This window comes from Triticum dicoccoides, chromosome 7B, assembly GCF_002162155.2.
Source record: "Triticum dicoccoides isolate Atlit2015 ecotype Zavitan chromosome 7B, WEW_v2.0, whole genome shotgun sequence".
In the NCBI taxonomy this organism is placed as follows: Eukaryota; Viridiplantae; Streptophyta; class Magnoliopsida; order Poales; family Poaceae; genus Triticum; species Triticum dicoccoides.
In genome coordinates, this window is record NC_041393.1 from 116033530 (window position 1) to 116039132 (window position 5603).

Here is a 5603-nt window from a genome sequence, read left to right on the forward strand (position 1 = left end):
CCTCGCCGCCGACCCCGCTGCCCCGCCGGAGCCACCTACCGTCGCCCGCCGCCACAGTCCCGCCCGCCGAGGTAGCCGCCGCCGCCGGTTTTCATTAAAAAACCGTATGTTTTTTTGAAAACCCTAGGTTATTTTATTTTAGATGGGTTTTTATTTTTTTCCTGATTTAGTTATTTAGCGAACGCTCGTTCGTACGTTCATTTTAATGAACGGTTTTCACTCGTTAGCCGCAAACAGCGAACGTTCGTTTGTTAGCCTGTTCGTTAGTTTTTCTTTTTCCAGGGTTTTTCCGCGATTATTTTCGATCGTGATTTCTGCCCTGATTATCGTTTTAGTTTATCTTTTCGCTCGTTTATCGGAATCAGGCAATTCAAGCGCCTAGATCTTCGTCTCGAAGCCCTCTTTCTGTTTAATCAACTTGAACAAGATTTTGGTACTATAAAATTTGACTTTAGTCCAGATTAGTAAATGGATCTTGTTTCTTTCGAAGTTTGAGTTTCGTTGCTTCATTTGATTTGATTCTTTTGCAAACCGGAGTTCTTAAGTTGAACTTTCTGGTTAGATCTCTTATTTGAGTTTTACTCGTGCTTCTAGTTGAGTGCTTATTGTATGCTTGTTGTTTGCGATAGAGTACCCGGAGTGCGAAGCGTGCTACTACGAGTCTCTAGGTTTCACGGATCATCAGCAAGGCAAGTAACACTTTGATCATACCTCTTTACTACCCAGTTTTATTGCATTAGATCAACTCTCAAACATTGCATGGTTAGGATCTGATTAATATGTGGGTTTTGGGAAGTAGATGATGAGGTAGAACCTATTGCCCTGTTTATTATCAAACCTTTGGGAGTTACTTCTACGTTATGCTTATATTGCTATGCTATGCTCGTAGACGTGGTTTGGGTGAGTGTATCCATGACAGATGTGAGTGTTGTTACTTAATGGTTAACTTAAGGTGTCTACTTAAATACACATCTGGGTGGATTGCTTGAGGCACCCTGGAGTACCCAGTGGTTGTCAGGGCACCTGGAGAATCCAGTGTTGTCCTAGGATATCCTGGAGGACCCCTGTGATCATCCTACAGTCCGCCACCTAGGCTCAAAGGGATCATAAGATTATTCATGCTAGAAACTTCCGTGTGCAGCCACAAGCCAATATGGGCTCTGGCATAGTTGAGTAAGTTGCGTGAAGCTCTTGACGAGGTAGACTAGCAGATGTAGTGGGTTGTAGGTGGTACTGCCTATGCATAGTAGAGAGTTAATGCTTCATAAATACTCTGTCTCGAATCTCCGACCATGGATGTATTCGAGTCTTGTGGGGAAAAGTGTGCAAATCTTTGCAGAGTGTACAAACTAATCATGGTTAGCCGTGTCCCCGGTTATGGACATTTTGAGTATCTGGTTCTTGGATTATCATGTTGATCTCATAACTCCAAATATAATTTGAATGGGTTTAATGATGATGTTTAATTGGGATTGAGTTGGAGGAACCTTCTCAATGTTTAACAACACCATGATAGTTAAATAAAATTTATTCCTTTCTTGTAGGGAAAAATTGGCTTTATGCAAAACTGTAACCATAGAGCTTTCCACCAGCCATTTATGCATGTAGTGATAGCATTTATTATGTTCATTACTCTATGTGTTACATTGCCAGCATATTCCATGTGCTGACCCGTTCTGGGCTGCAACGTTCATGTTGTAGACTTTTAGACGACGAGTAAGGTGCCATAGGTCGTTGCCTTTCACTCAGTGATGCAGTTGGAGTTGATGGACTCACTTTATCTTCCAAGCCTTCCGCTGTTATCATACATAGATGGCCTTAAGCCATATTATTGTAATAACCTCTCTTTTGAGACATTCGATGTAATAAGTGTGTGATTGCTACTCTGTTATAAATCCTCAAGTACTGTGCGTGTCAGCATTACCGATCCAGGGATGACACTGATGCATAGAGATCAGACTGTTTGAGGTCTGGTCGCTACAAAAACTGACACTGTCAGATGCCGATCTAACGGTTCTTACGACGTTCGTCAGGAAAAGGCTTGTGGCAAACGTTTGTCGGATAATGATTTACGGACGCATGCATTGCATTGATATGTGCCCCCCCTCTCTCTCATGCACACGTACCCTCACGAGTCACGACTCTCCCGAATCCTCTCGCAGACTCGCACCCACTGTCTATCTACAGGTAGACGTCACGCACATATGTGCTCTTCACACCCTACCCTCAGAACTTCTAAAAAATAAAAGATGTCGCGCACATTTTATTTTAGCTCACACGTCACACACTTATACTATTACTCTTGCGGCGAACGTTCTGTGGGCATAGTATATTGTACTCTCACGAAGAGAAGCGGTGCACGCACGCACTAGTTCTCTCACACCCACTCGCAGGTACACATAGGAGCGCATTTTTTTGAACCTGGTACAACAAAATCACTCCACTATATATATAAGCCGGAGCCTTAGCGCTTGCTTTACTAGGGTCCCTCTCGTTCACTCTCTCATGCTATCCAGATCTAAGCAAGACATAGGTGGCCACACTCTCTCTTAGCTCACACCTGGTCACAAATCCGGCCCGACAACCTCGACCGGGGCAGGGGTGTAGGTGCATCGTTCACGCTGTTGTCGGCGGCGAGGGAGGAGACAAACGTCTGCCTGCGCGTCCTGATCGGCGGCCGTGCCGTTTTCTCCGAGAGAGCGCTGACTTGGGAGGGCCCCCGACCCCTTCTTCCTCCCCGTGGTATTGTGGCCAAGATGCGGCTTCCCGACACCGTCTTAGCCACATGCTGACGACCCTCAGGTATATATTCCTTCGAAACCTGCCTTGCTCTACTGCCCCAACTCCCTTCGTGTGGATCTTTTTCTACTTCCATCCGTTGTTCCAAAGCCACTTAGACTTTTACTATTATTAGAGGTAAAGCTAGTTCATACAGTCGACTCTAAGAGTTGGTTCAAACAGGAAAGAAAGTGGGAAAGCTGTAGCATGAATCTAGGACTTGGTTCTAAGAGGAAACGGGGGAAAGTAGTAGATACTGGCTACTCAACCGGTCTCTTGGTTGAAAAGACGAAGAAAGCATGGTGGATGGCAAAGGGTGGGGGGAAGTGGACCTATCTCTTGGTTGAAAAAGGAAAGAAAGTGACGGGTGTTGGGGGACAACGCAAATGAGAATGAGCAGGTCTAGATTTTCTGTGCTCACATAGGAAAATGTCGCTGAGGAGATAAAAAATGGGACAAATGCAGACATGTTGCCTGAGTGTTTGCCGCTCTCGGCAGCCACATCTGCCTCAGCACTTTATGCCCCTGCTGTCCCTACGCCCATATCGCTACCATTAATGTAAAATCACATGAAGCATTAAGCAATGCCACCTAATGTCACTATAAGTAATGGTCTAGTGCCGTCGATAAATTGAAGCAATGCCACCACCATTTTGTGAAGTGCTTCTGTCTTGCTTTATTTCCCATGAATTGTGTTTTTGCAGGTACACTTAAATCTCACACCGCTAACATTGCTTCATCCCAGTGGAACTGCACAAATTTGATTGCACATTTATTGACCATGTGCTACTCTCATGACAGTAATACTAATGTTATTGTTCTGCATGTTAATATAGTGGCAGTGTTGATGTGATGTGATGCTACTTACTTAAGGACACTTCATACTGTCAATCTAGTGCCAATTATAACACAATAGATGCTGTTGTTAATCATACGCCACTGCAAATATTTGTTACTGTTTAAATAACCGTATTTTGTATTTGCGCAAATAGAGATGTCTGTCTCCATATCGTTTCCAGATGTCTGTCTCCGTATCGTTTCTATCCGCGCAATCAAAAGCACACACCTCAGTTTTAGTAGAACTGCGCAAAATGAGATGGCTATCCCTCATTGCCGTCGTCTAACCACCCGTCTTCCAGGTATTCCTACATTGGTAGTTACTAGGTAGAAAGACCAACGCAATCTAAATGAAGTTGATTCGTACATTTTACTTCTTGATTGCAGCGTAGGGACGAGCGAAAACAACTGCATCCTAGTCTGGAATGCACTTTCTACCAGTTCATCCATGGACCGAGGACTAGCTAGAACGGCTGCACGGCGGTTTTTTGGACAGGTACACGGACACGAGGCATTGTGGTCTGCTTATTTCTGCAAATAGCGGTGCATAAATTTAGTGGAATGCAAAAGAATTTCACCTGGTCAGTACACGACATGGTTCAGTTCAGCATTCCAGCTGAGACCACAATTATAATTGGTTATTGTGGAATGAGAGAACCAAACCCTGGATGGTGGCAACAAGAAAAAACCAGAGTGAACTCCAGGAAATTTAAGCCTGTTGGGAGGCCCTTTGCTCAGAGAAGCCTTGCTTGTTTTTTCCTGATTTGTAAACCTTCTCACAACTTTGTCTTTTGTTGTGAACTAGTATATGTTTGTTATGTTCCATGAATCATTGAGATGTATAAAATTGCTTAACTTATGCTTTTCAAGTTTTTTATGAAGACGAGTTTAATGTGAGTGTTACACATGAGCGCTGGACTAGCATGTGAACGTTTCGAATTTACATTGTGGCTTCAGTTAACTGCATGAACCACTGTGACAAGATACATAGTTGCTTATATGTCAGACAGCAGATTGTTGATTGTTAGCTGGTCGATAGCCTAGTGTTGAAGCGAGCTGAGCCAATGTGGCGTGTTTTGCACAACTGCTTACAAGTGGGGTAGCACCAACGGTGTTTGCAAGTACTTATGTATACGTCGGTGCACAGTTCTCAAACGAGTGCTCTATTTCATCAAAACACACACTGCTCGTATGATAAACCATGACAACTTATGTCTTACCATGCCATATTCATGAAAAAACTAGTGAGGACGCATCTGTTTTGGCAACAATTACAATGGTTCTCACATGATTCACGGGCACAAAAAAGTACCAGCAGTTCCCATAGACGGATTCAAACAGAGTACTAGCCCCAGAGGGGTCGATAACAGGCAAGGTTCGGATAATTAGACACAATCCAAACTACTATTAAACACTATCTGGGGCAACTATTTCATGCTTCGATCTGATTTGGGCTGGACAAGACGGACCTTGCCATGAACATCATCGAGGACATCCCGCAGCAGCTCAATCCTGTGAACCTTCATGAAGACAACCTTGTGGCCTTGCCACTGATAAACTTGTTTGTGGAGGCATGCCACATCATCTTCCTACGTAAGCTTGACAAGAAAAATATGCCTCACAAACGAAGGAGTAGCTTTGAACTTCTTGTGCTTCAGTACACCCAGGACAACACACCTGACAACAGTGAGGCTGGAATACAACTCTTCATTGGTATAACTGCAAATTGCTTCCAAGATCCAACAGCCTAAGAACTATGTTTTCCCAGTGTGTATATTCAGGTCATCCGCCTCATAGCGAGTGACATGTACAACCACACAATCCTTGTCTGCATCAGGGCTCTGATTGAAATAGAAACAAATTCTGAATTACTTTTCAGTATAAGAAACACAAGCTATTTAAACCACTATGTATAGCTGGCATCGAAGCTAATAAAATTTTGCATTATTCATCACCACATACTTAGATGAAAAACCACAATCAAGATC